This window comes from Sus scrofa, chromosome 4 (assembly GCF_054392235.1).
Source record: "Sus scrofa isolate SSC_HxYL_T2T_F1_AM1 chromosome 4, Sscrofa_HxYL_maternal_Yorkshire_Landrace_v2.0, whole genome shotgun sequence".
Classification (NCBI taxonomy): Eukaryota; Metazoa; Chordata; class Mammalia; order Artiodactyla; family Suidae; genus Sus; species Sus scrofa.
Window position 1 is genome coordinate 13,067,211 of NC_139386.1, and position 19,898 is coordinate 13,087,108.

The following is a 19,898-nucleotide window of genomic DNA, read 5'->3' on the forward strand; positions in this document are numbered from 1 at the left end:
GTCACCCTGGAAGTAAATCTTCTGGTGACAATCTCAGCACGATGGGCTCCCACAGCACTGTTAGCTGCCCTGCCTGTGAAATACACTGGGCAAGTAGTGCGATGATAGGTTTGAGGATTAAGGACCAGTCAAAAGATATGGGAAAGGGGTTGGGACTAATGGACACATAAAAGTTGAGCTTGCATTTGTGGTGGTGGGATGGGGAGCAAGGTAAGAGGTCCCATGGTCCCTCAGGCCCCTTCAACCTTATCTACTTCTGCCTTGGTCACATTTACTGCTGCTGCCACATGATTACTGATAGTGCTCCAGACACATTAGACTGTTCCCAGGCTCCTGACTTCTGCATTTGCAAAATGCAGTTCTCACTTCCTTACATGCCCTCCTATCTCCTCTGAAGTCTAACTCTTATTCATCCGTCCAAACCTGGTTCGGATGTCATTTCCTCCTTGAAGCCAACTTCGACACTTGCCCACTCCTTCCCCTGGGCTGCCGTGATACCACAGGTACTTGTCCATGACAAAGCATCTTACGCTGTATTATAATTACTCAATTTCATGTGTGTCTCTCCAGTTCTCCTTGAAGGCAGGATTTAGACTTAGTACAGGCAGAAGATGGCTTGGCTTAGTGAATGTGCTCATTAAGTAATTGCTGAACTGAACTAGAACGAGAGACACTTAGAAACAGCCTAGTTATAACGGAGCCAAAGTTGCTGAATGCACAGAATGCCTCCTCTGCACAAAGTGCTAAAGGCCTGCTAAGAGCACTAGAATTCTCTAAGAAATTGCTCATAGATATACTCACAAATGCCCGCACATGAAATGTAGAGGAATAACACATTTCTTTAGAATCATGGGTTCTCAGCTTGGGATAAGTTTTAGATAATTTTCCCCAAGTCTGTACTGAATCAATTAGATTTACAGTAGTAGAGATTCCTGAGCCCAGCCTTGACCTTACCACACTATTTATGTATCCATTCAACAGCCATGTCCTGAACACCCATTACTTGTCAGGATCCTGAGCTGGACATTGAGGACAGAATATTGAATAACGTTAACACAGGCCCCTCAATCATGTAGCTTAGGGTCTTGTGTACATGGGGGAAAGGGCTGTCTGCAACCATGCCATGCCATAAACTGTGAAAAAAATTTCAAGGTGTCAAGAGTATGTCAATGGTTAATGGCAAGACATGGTTTTATCTGAAATGAATGAGTAGACGTCAACCTGGTGAATGGAGGTTAGAAGGCAGAGAGGCAAAGGGAAGCTCAGGCAAAGGCTAGGAATCCAGAAGGACTAAGTAACATTTGGAGGCCTGGAGGCAGGCCTGGGCAGCTGGAACACAGAGCGAGGGAGCTGGACAGGTGGGTAGGGATAGGACCAATGAGAGACTTTGAGACCATATTAGTTTTGGTTTTTGTTCTCATGAGTAAAGGGAAGCCTTCCAACAGATTTCATCAAGTAGTTATTTAGTTCAAGCTCTTATCACTTCCTTCCTAGCCATGTCAAGACATCTTACTTCACCTTGGCTACTACCATTGTTATTACTAATACTTCCGACTTTCTAGAATCTTTCATAGTCTTCTCTTTAGTTGTCTTTTCTCTGGACTAAAGTTCATGTCGCCATCAGGAATCCCAGGATCCTATATGGACACTCGTGTTCCACAATTTTGCTTCATTCATTACAGAAGCACTTTATTCTAGCAGCAATCACTCTGACATGGGATGGTGAAAGACAAATATTCTTACCACACTTTTTTCCACGATGTTCAGAGAGGCTGAGTGACTTCTACAAATTTACCGAAAGGGTAAGGGGCAGATTTTCAAATATCCAAGTCCAGTTCACTCCCAATCACATCACACAATTTTAAAAATATTGGTTACAAGATACAGCAAACACTAAATCAAGAACACCGCCCCCATAGCAATGACCACAGGCTATCTAGAGCTTGCAAATGGCTTCAGATGCATTCATTAAAACTGAACGTTACATCATTTAAATTTTTTATGTTATTTGTATTTTTTAATTTTATGCTGCACCCATGGCACATGGAAATTCCCAGGCCAGGGATTGAATCTGCACCTCTGTAGCGACCCAAGCCACTGCAGTGAGATTTTTAACGCACTGCACCATTGCAGGAACTCCTGAAATTTTATTTTTATTTTCGGCAGTAGAAACAGCTGGCTTCATGAAATGTTTGGGCTCTTTCACTTTCCTATGACTGTCTCCACCACATCCAGCCGTTCTTTCTTGAATAAGTGTTGCCAGGTTGGATCGTGTGCCTCTTACTGATGTCATCCAAGCAGGAGAATCTGCTTGTTTTCTTGCCAGACAACTGCATGAAGTTGCTGCCTCCAATGCAGTCCTGTCTCCGCAGTCCCTGCAGGGGGTGCTGGTTGGATGCAGGGCCTCTGACTGGGCAGCTTTAATCTCTGGGTGGGGAGTGGTGTCCCTCGCGACTGGGCGGGATGTTGCCACACTGCCTGGTACATTCTGTTTCGGATCCTCTCACCCACAATAGTTCAGGATGTGTCCTCCCGTCAGGGGCCGTGTGTGGTTTCCTCAAGAGCTACATGGATGCACAACGTGCTCCTGAATTCGGCACAGCTGGAGACCCTGAGAAATGGCAACTTTATTCTGAGGCTTCTGTCCTGTCCTTTGCTCTTTTGGCAAATGCCAGTTTGCCCCTTCATCTGCCAAATATCTCCTCTCAATAGGTTTCTGAGCATTTGATCTTGCCAAAGCCTGTGTAATGGTGGGTCTTGTTTCAAGTGGAGCTCCCATCTCTGTCGCAAGGGTTACATGGCTCACCTGCCATGTAGAATAGAATTTATGGGGAAAAATCACATGGGACAGATACAGCTATTTTCAACCGCATTGTCATTTCTTATTTTTATATAGAAGTACTCTTTTTTCCATTTATTTGACAAGTCAATGAAGATGTTTGAGTGCCCCCTGCACGTCCACATGTCAGGTAATTTCCATATCGCTCTCACTCCATTGATTTCTATATTGGTCAGTAATCTCTTTACAACAAATGCTAAAAACCTACTTCAACTAACTTAGTCAAAAAAGGGGCATTTATGGGGGAGAATCCTGGGGAGATCTTGTATAACCACAGGCTGGACAAGATGACCTGGCCTTGGGGTCCAGTAGACTTGTGATTTGAGCTGCTCACTCTTGCCTCTGTTTCTTGTTTCTCTCCAAGAGCCAGCTTCTTTCCCTGCTACACTAGGTTGGCTTCTAACAGGGTAGGGAATGGGGTACCAATATTCTGAGCTTCGTAGGCCTTATCTTCTGTCATCATTGAAAATCAACATCTCTTCTCTGCATTTCAGTTTCAACAGTTCCTGGGAAGTTCTCTAATTGGCTAACCTGTGTCAGCAACTCAATCATAGCCCAATGGACTGTGACCACAGATGGAGACAGTGTTCCAGTGGGTTGTGAGAGATGTACATTTCACCATGATGCTTTCTTGAGTAGGAGAAAAGGGCTAAAGTTACTTAGATCAAGCACACTAGGAATACAACATTTTAGATACAACTAGCGAGTGAATTATCTAACTAAACATTATTTGTATGATGGCCAGGGTCACTATTTTGTTGACAATAATTCAGGGGCTTTATTTGAGCCAGCACTGCTCTAAGCACTGAAGCAGTAACTAAGACAAAGTCCTGGAGCTTACACTAAGTAGAGAAGATAAAAATATTTAAACAAAGAAAGAAGAAAACCATAGACAGTGATACACATTAGCTGAAGTAATAAGTAGCAGAGAAAGGGTGAGTGTGTGCTTTAGCTAGAGTGGGAGGGAAAACCTCCACAAAGAGGGAATGTTGAGTTGAGACTTGAATAGTCTGGTGAAAAAGAGAACGTACTAGGTGGTGGTATTAGCCGGGCAATGCAAAAGCTCTGGCTGGAGTGAGCCTGCCTGCCATGTTCAAGGGACAGAAAGATCACAGTGGCCAATGTGTTACAGTGGCAGGGCTGGGGTTCAACTGACACCTTTGGGGCTCTAAGCAGGTGCTCTTTCTACTCTATCTCAGCTGCTCTGCTCAGAACCGAGGTAAGAATGAGCAGGGGAAAGCTTCTCTGACTCTCTTTTTGTGCTTCCGGGAAGTGTCAATGAGAATCGTACATTCCAGATATGAATTCCTTCAGCCTCACCCCACCCTGCCCACTTTTGGAGACAGAAAGCTCACAGTCTTAATTTTCAGATAGATTTGGTTCTTAGGAAATCCTTTCCTCTTTTGAAAATGCAAATCTCATTTTACCTTACCATACGTCCTGCCCATTGGAGCTTGTGTTACTTTTTTTAAAAGGCAAGCTAGACCCTCTTCTTCCCAAATGTCTGTCAAATATTTGAATTTAAAGCCTACGTCTCTTACAGTTCTTTCTCCTTCATAAGAAGCATTCCCCTCCACCCCACCCGGCCTCCTTTATTACTCTCAGGATAAACTGTAAAGACTCTGACCACCCTAGATAATTCTACCCCCCTTTCAAAAGGTGGTGTGTGAAGAAGAGAGTGGCCTGACCACTGCCAAATGCCTTGGGATGAAGACTTGTCTTGTTTTGGACTGAAGAGCTCTATTAACGTGAACTAAGGATTGGATGTTTGGCAGCATCAATAACTACTGTCTCCACATACCAACCACTGAACCCCTGAGAGGCTTGCCTTGTGTACCTAAACCTCGAGTGCTGGATTTTGTCATCAGGAGATTCTCTCTGGCATCTGAGTTGGGGAAACCAGCCCAGATATTCTTGCAGGTCTGATGCAAGCTCTGATACACTATCTCATTTATTGAGAATGGACCGCTGGAACACTGGGCTCCTCAGTGATATGGACTCCACGTCTCCACGCCTCAACTAGCCAAGGTAAGAGGTTCTTGACAAGCAGACAAGCTGGCAGGCTGGGTACAGAATATATGTTTTCATATTCCAATATATTTTCATATATTATATAGATAGATATATTATACATTCTGATAGAATATATATCCCATTAGAATAGAACATACATATTATATTTAGACACAATTATATATGTAAGTATATAATTACATATATATATATATATATATATATATATACTCTGTTATGTTATATATAGTTTTGTTATGTTATACATAGTCTGCTTTGTTATGTCATGCAAGGGATAGAATAAATAATAACTAGAATAACTAATAATAAATAATAACTAATTAAAATTACAATCCTGACAAATTTCAAGAGTCCCAATAATCAAGAGGAAATTATCTACCTATAACAGCGGATCTAATGAGGTTGGGAGCAGAATCATTCACATAACAAAGGAGAAGAGTTACGGAAATGGGATAAAAAGAGATTTTAGATTTCTAGTGCATGTTCAAATATTCAGGTTAATAGGGTTTGTTTCCTTCCGTGTAGAGAAGGACTTGTTGCCTGACTGTATTCTGTGGCTGGGAATCTGGGTAAGGCTGGGACAGAAGTGATATTAATTGAGCTGGACTTGGTGCAGTCATACGCATGCTCTCCCTTCATCTTGCCATTGCCCTGTAAGGAGATTTTATTATTCCCATTTTCCAGATGAGGCAAGTGAAAATCAAGGGGCCCCAGAAAGGACAGTGCCTGGGCAAAGGGTCCCATGACCCCTGCCTGGCTTCAAGGACCTTTTAAGCATCTGATATTAGTCTACAGAATCCTCTGTCAAGTCCTGTTTCCTCAGGTCCAACGAGCAGAGGCTCTCAGTGAGGAGCTGGAATGACTTCATTTCCAAATTCTAATTTTTCTTTTCCTTTGTCTCTTTCCTCCTTCATTTCACCTTTCAAAATAATTTCTCCAATCACATTTCCTTTCTGAATTTCCTCTTGGCCCCTGGACTGTTTCCTCTTTTATGACTGTTACAAATAGCTCTCATCCTAACTCACGAATTGGAAGAAATAAGTTACTCTCTGAGAATAATTAACTCTTTGTTAATTGTATGTTTGGAAAGGGATTGAGAGAAGCCTTTTTTCAGCCTACCCAGTGATTGCAATATGGCACTTACTTTATCAGTACAAATGGCTTTGGTTTACTGGGTCTTTGAAAAACAATGTAAAAGTGGCAAGAAGACCTCAATTTCTTAACATTCAAAAATGTAGTATTAAAAATCTTTTGAAAGAATCAATATCGTGGAAGTTCTCTGAAATATAACCCCTGAGATTTCTGACTTTCCACATATTTTAAGTATTTATCAGTTGCCATGACTTTATCTTCATGGTTGATAATATATTTTTGAAAGCCCTAATAAATAGATATATCTTCTATGACAAAGACCATTTTACTAAATTCCCACTCCTTTCACATGCCATCTGCACCATCCGGTAGGCTCATTCATTGATTTAGTTATTTACACACTCATTGATTTAGTTATTTACACAGTTACTTGGACGTCTATTATTAGCCAGGTGTGTGCTAAATGCTAGTGATGGAGTTGGGATAAAAGAGATGTATTCCCAGTTTCATGGAGTTTACAGCCTCTGGGAAGAGAGACTGTAGACAGTATAAGAATGGGAATTAGAATAAGAAATTATTACAAAACCATTACAGAGAAGAGCTGCACAGGAAATAGCTATGAGTGGGGCTAAGGATGGACCACTTTAGCTAGGAGGTCAGGATGAGGATGGGGCTTTAAGACTGAGACCTTAGGAATGAAGAGGACTGGGTCACGCAGCAGAAAGAGTAGGTAAAGAGCATTCATGCCTCTCAAAAACAAAGACGAGCCCTTATTGAACAGGCGATGCTAGGGGCACACAGAGACCACCCCTGAATTTGTACAAACCATACAGCAAAACAGCTGCACCATGGAGATTAGAGATTGTAAAGATCCTGCTTCCTGACTCTGAGCATTTTGACTCTTCTCACTAGTCTGTTTCCTGTTTTCCCATTTTGGCTTTTTTTTTTTTTTTTCCACCTCTCCCTCCCTCCCTCCCTGGCTGTCATCTTCACAGTTCAGCTAGATTTCCCTTCTCTCTACCCTGGACAATATAGTTCGAATAAACAAACTGAACTGGGCAGCCTTAGGCATGTTTATAGGGTGTGCTGGAAAATCTCAAAAGCAAAGAGTGACGGAGGCCTGGGGACCCTCAGCCCTGCAGGCTTTGCACTGTTTCTAGGAGAGGAGGCGGGTCCCCTGCCTCAGCTGGCTTGTGCCTGGTTCTCTAATAATGGAGTGTTATCTAATTGGTGCTTCCTTTACATCAATGGAAGTAGGAGCATAAGACACAGAAACAAAGCCACATGCCAGCAGTTAAGTATAAGTGAGGGTTCAGACCCATCATTCCAAAGGCTTTGCGGTAATATTTAGAACACGTCCTAATGACTAAGGCATATATCCTTGGGCGGGTCAGCTTCATATAAGACATCTGGCATGTATTTTCTGGTCTAAAATTATAGCACTCTCCCCCCCCTCAAGCAATTTATGTTTCTAAGAAGATGGGAGAGAACCATGATAAAGTACCATCTGACAATTTCTTTGTCACTTAAATATAAAATAAAAATTAAAAGTCCAGAGCTGTTATTACATCTGGGTTTAAAAAATACACACGAGTGAAGGAAGTTTGCCAAGATATTAACTGCAGATTTGTTTGATTTTCTCACCATTCTTGTGAATATTATGCAAGGAGAGGGCATTAGTGAAGTCATGATTTTTTTTTTTAATTAAAGTAGTTCCGGAGTCTGGGGATATTATCTGCTACATGAAAAGCCTGACACCTTTATCCCCTATTTTTAATCACCTCAAACAATTAACTCAGATGGTTTCTCTCTCTTTCTCCCTTAATCCGTATGGGAAACATAACACAGCAGAAGGCAAAGAAAACCAACTAAATGCAGGGCTAGCCTAGAGAACTTCCTGAGGCTCTCACAGAAGTTTCTAGTCAATCTTTATTTGTCATGAGCAGCTGCCAGATGCGGCTTTCACTTCATGAGTGTCAGAGGTGAAGAAATGGTAGGATCTGTAATTGCAATGTATACATGTAAGGATAACCTGACCCCCTTGCTGTACAGTGGGAAAATTAAAAAAAAAAAAAGAAATGGTAGGATCTGGCCCATGTTCCCCTATGTCGGAAGAGGAGAGAGTGAATAAAATGATGGCAAGGATTCCTTTGGCTACATGGTAGCAGAGATCCCTTCCTACGGTGGCCCCAGCTTCCCAGGAGACCCACACCAACCAGCTGGGGAATCAAGAGGATTATTGCTCAGAAGACACTGCCCTCCCCGAAGACACTGGTTATCTGTATTTGGGCTACACCTAAAGCATCTCCCCAGGAAGATGCTTTTTATTTTTAACTTCCAAATGTCTTCACTCGAATTAGCTTAACATGGGTAAAGTGGTTGTGTTCTTCCATGACTGAAGTCAATGGTTTTCAAATGATGTTTCCCTTGAGAATTCTACTTTCAAATCCTTCATGATTTCTCCATATGTGACTCAGGGAAGAGCAGAGCTGCCTGGGTGAGGCTGGGGAGGCATTTAGAGTCATGCCCTCACTTCCTGTGGGACTTACTCTGAGGTACCTTTGGGTTTCTTGGAATCGAATTTGAAACCCTGGAGGAGAGCTGGCTCCCTGTTTTGCTGTTGTTGTTGTTGTTGTTTTACCAGTTCAAACCAGTGGATACTTATCATTATCTACCTGCAAAACATTGAATGACGATCTTGAGGACATGCAGACTTGAGAAGCAGCCCAGACTTGCCCTTTATCCCCTCCTTTGGTGTACGGCTGAGTTATGGACTTGGTGCTACTATAACGTTAATCCTCCTCTTCCCCAAAGCAGCTCCCCTGTGTGTCCCCATCACAGGCCCCTTCCTGCCTCTGGGTGCATCCCTGTATGTGGCAGAAGTGTTCCCACCACCTGAACCCTGACCCTGGGCATCTCTCCCCACTCCACCCCCAGACCAGCCAGCCCCATCTTCCCCGCTCGTTGACCTTGGTTCTGCCCTTTGGATCCCCTTCCCCAGATCCTCTCTAACTGATCCCTTAGCCTTTGCTTCCTCATCCCCCCACCCCTCAGGACCTGAACACCAGTTTTCTTTGGCGCTTTGCCCAAAGATTAACACCAACTATTCTCATGTATAGCCCTGGTCCCCAGGACTCCCTCCATTATTGTCATGTTTGTACTTACAGCATTTACCTTAAGAAGTCTTAAAGGGTAGGTCATAAAGATTTATTCCTCTCGTGGGGGTGGGGGTGGGTTGAATCTCTCAATACTGTATTTCTTAACCCAGTATGAACTTGGGCCAATGGCCTTGCCTTTACAGATGTGTGTATAACAGGCTACTTGCCAAGCAAGTCATGGCCAAATTCTTGTGTGAACATCAACCCCTTGAGTGTATTGTGTGTCTCTATGTGTTTACCATTAAATTTAATTGTAAATGTTTTCAGCACACTTTTTTTTTTTGTTTTGCTTCTGAGATGGGCAATTACTGCAGAATTAGGGTTAGAAGATGTCAACATTTGTCTCTGGGTCCACATGATGTCTTATGGTCACCTTCTTTCTTATTACACCTCTCTTGCAAAGGTAGAATCAACTCCTTTCAACTCCAACACTTCACATTTTGAGAAATCTATGTAAATACTAATATCAGAAATGCACTGACTCTTAGACACCCCTTCAGCCCAGGCCATTTTCCTGACTCCTACACAGTCTGACCCTCACCAGCTTCTGCATTCCTCTCTCATGCTACTTTCCCACTTTCATTCCCCATGGTCCAGTCACATCATCATCTATCTGTCCCTAAAGGGTTTGCTGTTCTTCTGTCTGGAATGTTCTTTCAATGACCGGGCTCTTTTCCTCCATATAATTCCAATTCAAATGTCACATCTTCAGAAATGTCTTTTCAGATCACACCATCTAAAGGAGACACTTCTCATAATCACACAAAAATATATATGTAATGTCTGTATATGTATATATACACACATACATATGTATACTAATAAACGAGTGAGTGTATGAATGTGTATAGTAGAAAACTTAGAAAGTATATTTGCCATCGAGACAGATACATCCCTACTATTTTGGTATATATCCCAGGCTAGGGGTCTAATTGGAGATGTAGCCACCAGCCTATGCCAGAGCCATAGCAACATGGGATCGGAGCCGCGTCTGCAACCTACACCACAGCTCACGGCAATGCTGGATCCTTACCCCACTGAGCAAGGCCAGGGATCGAACCCACAACCTCATGGTTCCTGGTCAGATTCGTTAACACTGAGCCACGATGGGAACTCCCAGAATGGGTATTCTAATTCAGATATTGTTATGTCCTTTTTTTTCCACATAACTTTTAATCATGGCTTCTTTGTATTTACAATTTTAATAGTGTGTAATGGACTATCTTAAAGAATTTGCCTAAGCCTCTCATTTGACATTTAAGTTATTTTCATGTCTTTTAAAATAAATATATTACACTGCAAGAAACAGCTTTGCAAAAAAAAAAAAAAAAAAAGGAAGTTAAAGGTAGAGCTTGGTATTTCCATCTGCTGACATTTGAATAGGACTGACTCTTTTCTAGATGACCCACTGTAGGTTAAGGTGCAAGTCCTGAGAACATTCTTAGAGCTTAAAGATACATGCATGCGCGTATGTGCATGCGTGGGTATGTGTATAAGAGAAGGAGGGGAAGGGGTAACACAGCTCTAATTCAGAATCAGAGATGCCAGCTCTGGTTATATAATTTGATATACTGAACCATAACTTACCAATCACACATGCAAATATACTGAAAGCAGCTAACTTTTAATTTGTAATTAAACAAACAGGTAAATTTATTAAGAAGCCACACCAACTGCTGAGACAAATCAAGTATTTGTATCTTTCTGGAATGGACCAAAATAGAGAAAGACACGTCCTCCATCCTAGTGACAGCACTCATGTGCACAGTTACACGTACACACACCTACACAAAGGGCAAAGTCTTCGCAAGAAGAGACATAGGTATCATATTTCAATTTATGGATGATACTTAGCTGAAATACTACCATGATATAATGATCAGGAGAATGGAATCTGGAGTCTGAGTTCAAATTCTGGCTCCACCCTTGCTGTCTCTGTAAATTTCAATGGTTTCTTTGACTTCTTTACCCTTAGTCGCCTCATCTATAAAATGAGATTTAATGTTACACAGGTCATAGTTAATTCTTTGATGTAGCTATAATGAGATAACACGTGTAAAGGCCTAACCCTGGCTCATGAGAATTCCTCTGTTGATGGTAGCTATACTTGTTATTTTATTAGACTCGCTTCCTGCATTTCTTTTAAGTATGTGCTTTGATTTCTGTAAGTCAAAATCCTCCAGGAATTATACTAAGTAACTTCTGGTAGGGAGAGGCAGCTGATCTGGCTTTATCCTCTGGAGTATCATGCTACTCTTGAGTCATTAATTCATTCATCAAACAGCTATCGGATTCCTACTATGTTCCAGGCACCGTGCTCTGTGCAAGGGGGTTCAAAGAACAACAAAGATGTGGTCCCTGGTGTCATGGAAGTTTCATCCTATCAACATTAAAAACATTTCTCAGTATATATCAGCTTGTCTGTTTCTTGGAGTCATGCCATGCTCCCTTGAGAAGCCTAGCTAAGCTTGTGCATGATTTCTCTGTGTTCCCAAGGCAAACATAAGGTGCAATGAACTTAAGAAAAATATTTACTAAGGAAGAACATATAAGCAGTGAAGGCAGACAGTACAAGCAGTGTCCAGTTAGATATCTTTTCCAGAAGCAGATGACTGTATTAAGGAAACCACCCCAAGCCCCAGTCCTGGAATCAGCACTTCATCCAGGCTGTGGCTTCTAAGATACCAGCTCATTTCACAGAGTTCAGTAACCCCTGGCTCCCTCTAGGCCTGTGGCCTCTGTGAAGCCAACCATTAATTCTTTTCCCCCATTTCTAGCTAGATGCAAAGGACTTGTCCTGTAATGACTGCAAAACCTTTCCCTAACTTCTCTTCCCCAGCGTGAGTCTTCTAGAGTCTATGTGACCAGTGGACACCCTTTGAGTCTCAATGATCCTCCCCATATAGGTTCCCAGGCCCATCCACTCTCAAACCAACCACTAAATTAGACTTCTCCATCCCAACAGGAATGTGTCCAACCTATTGAAAGGCTCAAGGCATTGTTCCCCAACAGAAATACAATGGGAGGCATGCATGGGAGTGAGCCACATATGAAATTTAATTTTTCTAACCATCATTTTTTTTTTCTTTTTTGGCCACTCTGTGGCATAGGGAGTTCCCAGGGCAGAGGTCAGATCTGAGCTGTAATTCCAACTTATGCCACAGCTGTGGCAATGTTAGATCCTTTAACCCCCTGTGCCAGGCTAGGGATCGAATCTGTGTCCTGGTAGCAGCAGAGAGGCTGTGGATCCCATTCCCACAGTGAGAACTCCTGGTCAACATATTTTACAAAAAAGGTAAAATGACACAGATGAAAATCAACTTTAAAAATATATTTAACTTAAATCAATATATGACTTTTTTTTTTTACCATTTCAATATATAATTAAATATAAATTATTAATGAGGTTTTTTTAAGACTAAGCCTGAAATCCAGTTTTTATTTTACAGTTATAGCATATCTCAATTCAGACTAGCCACATTTCAAGCATAAAATTCTATGTGACCAGTGGACATCATGTTGGACCCAGGAAATACAAAGACCTTCACTACACAGCAACGCTAACATACACACTGCAAGAATTCTCCCACCCACCATTATAGGAGGGTCATTCTCTCATAACCTCTTACTTCCTCTCTCCCATGCACCCTTCCAATGCTAATAAATCAACTACTTGTCCAAGTATCATATCCAAATGATGTTTCCCACAATGCTTTCAGGAACCGTCCATCCATGTAACTCTGCTTCAGTCCAACTCTCTCTGTCGTAAGTCGCTTTTTCACATTTCTACAGCAAATGCCTCCATGCATCCTCTTTAGCAAACATCATTAGGATTCTTATTTACACAGTTCTGAATTGACTATAGATTAAAATAAGTGACACTGGAATATTCTCCACCTACTTTAGACCTGATTAGGTCTGCAACCACAACCAGCTTTGCTTGGGTCTTTGCTGACCACTTCTTTCCATTAAATACATTTGTGTGTGCATTAGAAAACTGATTTGAACAATGAAAAAGGGCTGTTGTGCTACTTGATTGAATTGACTGGTCCATAAGTTCAAATAATCAAGCCAGCCCTTTGAGCAGATAAAAATTAATATTACCAAGAGAATCTCCTGGGACTTGACATCTGTCACATACTTTTGCAGAGCTGGTTCTCACTGCCCTTTTCTTTCATCTTATTTTTCTATGAGAAAATATGCAAGAATCAAAACCAGGCCCTAGTATGTGAAAAATAATTCGTTAATTTCCTCCATCATGCTCACCTCTTGGGAGAAGCCTTCTCTAACTTAACTAGGGGTATGGCAGGTGCCCCTAACCTGTAGACCATATAGATTTCTGTGCACACCTTCCAAATCCCCCCCTACCAGAGTGTAAAGTCCAAAAGTGTGGACTCTGGAGCCAGACTCCCGAGTACCGTTCTCGGTTCTTCCATTTATCAGTGTGTGGCCTTGGATCAGTTGTTTAATCTCTCTGTGCCTCAGTTTTCCCATTAATACTGCCTATTCTTAGAACCATTGTGAATATCAAATGTGTTAATATACAAAAAGCACTTATGATAGTTGTCTAGTTAAGTATTGCGTGCTGGCTGTTATTACTTCATAATTATTTTTTGGATTTTGTTTTCTAAACAATCACAGTCATCTTCAAATATAATTAGCCCCCAAATTAACATTTTCCAAACAAAACAAGGTCCTTTACTGCCCTTCCTATTTATATCAATGTTGTTATCATTCTCCCTGTTAAATGTACTTAGGACTTTGGAGGTGTCTTTGATCCCTCTCAGTGTTATCCTGTGTCCAGTTTATCATATATCTATCTGTTCAAGTTTCTTTTATATTTTTAAAAGTTGTTATTATAGTTGATTTATAGTGTTATGTCAATTTCTTCTGCACAGCATAGTGACCCAGTCTCATATACATACATGTGTTTCTTTTCTCATACTACCTTCCACCATGTTATATCCCAAGAGATTATAGTTCCCTGTGCTATACAGTAGGATCTCATAGCTTTTCCATTCTAAATGTAACAGTCTGCATATACAAACCCCCCAAATCCCTGTCTATCTCTCTTCCTTCCCCTCCCCCTTGGCAACCACAAGTCTGTTCTCTATATCTGTGAGTCTCTTTCTGTTTTGTAGATAGGCTCATTTGGGCCATATTTTAAATTCCACATATAAGTGATATCATATGATATCTGTCTTTCTATTTCTGACTTACTTCACTTAGTATGAGAAACTCTAGTTGCATCCATGTTGCTGCAAAGGGCATTATTTTATTTTTTATGGCTGAGTAGTATTCCACTGCATATATGTACCATAACTTCTTAATCCATTAATCTGTTGATGAACATTAGGGTATTTCCATGTTTTGGCTATTGTGAAAAGTGCTTCAATGAATGCAGAGGTGCATGTATCTTTTTGAATGAAAGTTTTGTCCAAATATTTCCCCAGGAGTGGGATTCCTGGGTCATATGGTAGTTCTATGTTTAGTTTTCCGAGGAACCTCCATACTGTTTTCCATAGTGGTTGCACCAATTTACACCATTACCAACAGTGAAGGAGGGTTCCCTAATGTTTTTCCTTCCTATTTGCTCTACGAGAAATAAACAGGAAGACTCCAGAATTTAGAGTCCAAGGAGATATATTACCTTTGAAATATTTACAATTCATGAATTAAGTGGTTTGAAATAACTCTTCAGCCTTGGATCCTCAATCTCCACTGAGACACAGATTATTTTATTGCCTATTTCATATTTTAACTGTATCACATCCCTAAATATATATTAAAGATATTTAAGCACATGTACCATAGACACATTGGAGACTAGACTTTGTAACTCTCAAGCTCATTGGATTCAGGGCTAGAAACAAGTCACACTGCGAAATATTTTATTTATTTCTTCCCCACAGAATCCTACAATCTTATTACTTAAAATGACCTTAGAAGTTATTACAATATACTCATTCATTCAGTGTTTTCTTTTTCTAAAAATCACCTGCAAATTGATTTGTCCTGTCTCTTACTAGTGATTCTTTCTCCTTTAGCATCACTGCTGTCAAGAAGTCCTTTCCCTACACTGTTAACTCACCAATGAATCAATCCATACTTCTTCCGGTGTCTTTGAATAGGACCTGCTACAATCACCACTCTACAAGCTGCTGGCATCCTAATGGACCTTAAAGCCAGTGCTTTGTTTGAAGAGAACACCTACACTGAGTAACATCAGCCATGGTCCTCAGTACCACGCACAGCACTTGGTGTGTACAGAATCATCAGTAAAACCCCACTGAACAAATGCTGAGTTAAGTGATTGAAGGTGAAATGGCTGATCTCTTAGACTGCAACCTTTTTAATAATATTTGTTCTTCAAAACATATGAAAATATTTTAAGAAACATAGCCAAGCTGAGTGCGTCTCAAGAACTTTGATAAGTTATTTCTACTGCGGGAAAACCATAAAATACAGATTTTCTTTCGCTCAAATCTCATTAAACTGTCAAGACATTTTTCTGCTTTTCCTAATAACCTATCAGGATATTTGCGTGCGTGTGTGTGTGTGTGTGTGTGTGTGTGTGTGTGTGTGTGTGTGTGTGATGAGAATCAGCTATAATGGGAGAGGAAATGCTGGAAAAGTGCTTGACAGTTTAATGAGAGTCTGTGGCAACTGTTTTCCAAGGTTCCACCACTTGTTTAATTCTATGTCACCGCAAATTCAAATCTTTTACCTCAGACCCACCCTGGTAGAGTTCTGAGGTGGGTAGTACGCTATCGCTAGTGTTTTGAGTATTTAAGTCCTGTGATGCGACCTCCTCAAATCCCCAAGTCTACATGGCATTACCACAGCCCTTGACCAAGTCTTATCCTCTGGGAAAGGTTGAAACTCCTAATGTCTCAACCAGGCATAAATGTCAACATTTAATAAGCATCCCAAATTTCAAGCTAAAGAAGAAGAGCAGGCGTGGTGGAATTCCAAGCATGGCTAAGTTTTATCACCCTATTAAAAAGCTTTGGTGATGACCCTTTTAAATCATCTGGCAAGGAATGTTCTTCTGGCCCCATTCAAACCCTCCATTTTCGGGGAAGTTTCTAAAGAATCTAACAGTGCTTGTGTTGAGTTTAAGTTCCAAATTATCACTTCAGGTGGGGAGTTTTTCTCAGTTCTTTGACATTGGAGGTGAGGTGGGAGAATGAGGGTGAAAGCTGATGGAAGGGGTGGTGATAGAAAAACATAAAGAGCAGAAATGAGCAGGAAGAAAGCTGACTTAATTGCTCATGTCTTTAAACTCTGTTGCATCCCTGATAGGTGAACATTATTGCCACCACTTTATGCATGAAAAGAATGAGCTGAAAGAGTTATAGAATTTTGAGGAGGAAGCTAGTCTAAGGAACTCCATCCATGCTGGTGAACTTTGGTTGATACTCACCTCCCTTGCCTCTGCAAAGGCTCAAGGTTCCCTGGGGGGCTGTACAAGCACCCCCTTGGGGGGTATACCAGCATCTGTCTGGAGGGCTGTGCCACCTTCCACCTAGATAGTTGTACCAGCACCCAGCTGGGGGTTGTACCAGAATGCCTGCGGGGTTGCACAACCATCCCTGGGGGAATGTAGCAGTATCTTCATGATATGCCCCCTCCTCCTAGTCCACAGATACCTGAAACTTGGCAACATGAAGGAAGAACTGCCACACTTTCCTTTCTCACCAAACTCCCATTAGCAAAGAAGCATTTCACAGGCCTTATTCTCAAGAGGGATGAGGAAGTAGGGAAAGAAGCAGCAGCCCCAGCATTAAGTGGGTGTTTGATTTGCTCTATCTCGGGCTCCTGACCTAGAAGAAAACTTAACAATCTCCTTTGTCATAAATTATCAAGCAAGTTTGTTTGGAATTAATGGGTATATAAGCAGCAGCGGTATAGCATATTCAGAACAGTCTGTGCTCAACTAGTAAATAAAGGTATTAATTCCTACATTTGAGATGTAGGAGGCCTAAATTAAATGCTGTGTGTAGCACACAGGAGGTGTGATACACTTTGTGTCAGGCAGCATTCCTAGTACATTATAGATATCAAGTCGATGAATCCTCTCAACAAACACCATGAGGAAAGTACTATTATTATCATCATTTCATAATTGAGGAAATAACATCAACAGTGATGGTTTGGAATAAATAGTAAGAAATAGTAATAATCCTCTATTATTAATTATTAATTACATATAATGAATTTTTATAATGTCATCTCACAGACGATAAAGTGTCCTTCCTCGGCCCCACATCATCTGATTTAATCATGTAAAGTCTATGAGACAGAAAGTCGGCAAGTTCCACTGACCACTTCGTGAAGGAACTGCCCTGCAACTTCTTGGCAACTGGCCATCTGCCTCCTACTGAGTGATCTTCCTCACCATGGTACATCTGCAAAGACTAGGAAGTTCTTTCTTCTGTCTGAAACCCGTCTCCCTTTCACTTCCTCTCAGCACTCCTGGATTCACCCTCTAAAGTTACATTACCTCAGTTTAATCCCTTTCACTGGAGGCCACTTTAAATATTTTAAGATTATGATTCTGTCTCCCTGAGTTCCCTTCACTCCAGGCCAAATGCTCAGAGTTCCTTCAGCTGTTCCTCATAGGACATGGTTATGAGGCTACACAACATTCCATCTGCATTGTTCTGGATACATTCCAGTTAGTCATGCTCTTCTTCATGTGAGATAAACAAGGCTGAGAGTAACAGTCTGGATGGACAGTGTGGGCTGAGGGGAAGGGAGAGGCCATGCCATTCACCAGCTGTCTGACCCTGGGGAAAAGGCTGGACCTTTCCAAGCCCACGTTTTCTAGGCTTTATGTTTGGACTGCTGGTAGGCCTGTTGCCATATGTGGGATAATCAACTATGTGAAGCCCTTGACCATAATATTCATTCAGATATTCATTTATTTATTCTACAAGATAATAAAGACTATTCTACAGATAGTTTAAAGAGCCAATACCATATGTATTGAGAATATGGAATGAGAAGGTAGAATCTGTAACCTCATGGGACATAAATTCCTGTGTTTAAGGTAGAACAATTTCTATTATGTTGAGTCCTTGATATGTAATAGTCATTCTATTATTATAATTATTGGCTCTGCATAATCTATAAATTTGTAATTCTCTTTTTGAAAGCAGGAGCCAAAATTTGTTTTTCCCCATTTTCCATAACTTGAGCTCTATGAACAGATCACCTGGATTGTATCTCAAACAACAAACTGTATGATTTGGGACAAGTTCTTTCACCCACATCTACAAATCAGGGAAACTAATAGTACGTTCCAATAAGACTGCAGTGAAAATTAAACAAGAAAATGTGTGCAAAGTGCTTTGATCCTTGCCTGGTACACATACTAACACTAAACATAAACTAGTTCAAGTGTTTGTCATTGTTGTGATAATCATTACTGATATTGTCAGTATTAGCATTAAATGGACCAATTATTTTGATCCATTGTATGCTTGTTTTTTAATCTAATTACCAAATATTGACAGAGTATCTTTGAGGAGTTCTGTTCTCATCCTGGTAGGGCAATTGCTTTGTTCCTGAGTTGAATAAACTCACAATCTAATGGAGGAGGTGTACATGCAAGTACCATATCCTACTACCGAGTCGTAAGTGCAATTATAGCATGTGTACAGGGTGCTGTAGGAGAGGCACCAAGGAAAGGGTCACCTAAATCACAGGTGATCAGAGGAGACCAACTGTAGGATGGGCCTGATGTGTGTTTTAAGAGATAAATTAGAGGTAGCCTAATTATGCTTTTTTAATGAATAAAGAAATCACATAATAATATAAATAATTTCAAATACATATTTTCCAAATGGTCTCTTCATAGTATGATTTTCTCTTAAGAGTCATTCTTTCACTATAAAATGTCACTTTTACCTTGCAGGGACAGATTGAGTGGGCTTATTTTTACAAATATATCTGCCAGCTACCAACAATCATGTCATTACAGCGAAGATCAGCAAATTTGGAACACTGGCTTTTTTCTTTGTAAAAGAGAAATGCATATCTCTATTGTTTTGCAGCCCCTTTAAAAATTTTGTCATGAGGTAATTTCCACAATAAAATCTGTAGTGTAAAAAATATTTTGGTAGTCATTTCCAATCTCATGGAAAATATCACTTATTCTTTCCTGTTTTAGAAACATTGATGGCATTAATTGCATTCTATATGCAAAACATTTTTTATGTTTTCTACTTCAACTTGGATGCAATAGCTTGTCTATAACTTATGCAGTAAATAACTTTTAAGTGCAGTGCCCTCTGCAAACGAAACACAATTTTTTCCCTTTACTTCTAACCTGAGAGCTTCTGCTCCAACGTTGGTTATATTTCTGCACTTCTCCAAATATTTATTATGTCAATTACTATGTGTAAGGGCATCTTTGCTTTCTGGGATCACACAAAATTTTTTTTCCTATGCTTTAATATTAAATGAGACTCTAGAAAGTTCTATAAACAGAAACATGTTGGAAACATTTGTACTTTCATTCCACTGTAAAACATACATTCGGTTGTGTAATTGCTTGAATATTTATTTCTTCAACTATTTAGCTATGCTGTCTATGCATAACATCATAGTATTTGTTGATGAAGTAACATCTGGCTTGTTACTATGTCACTTTCTATTACATAGCCTTTTTCACTGACTCAGGATAAAGCCCAGTGATACATGTCTTTTTATCTTTTAAAAATCAATTAAAAGCTTAAATATAAGCTTCTAAATTATCATTGTTTGCT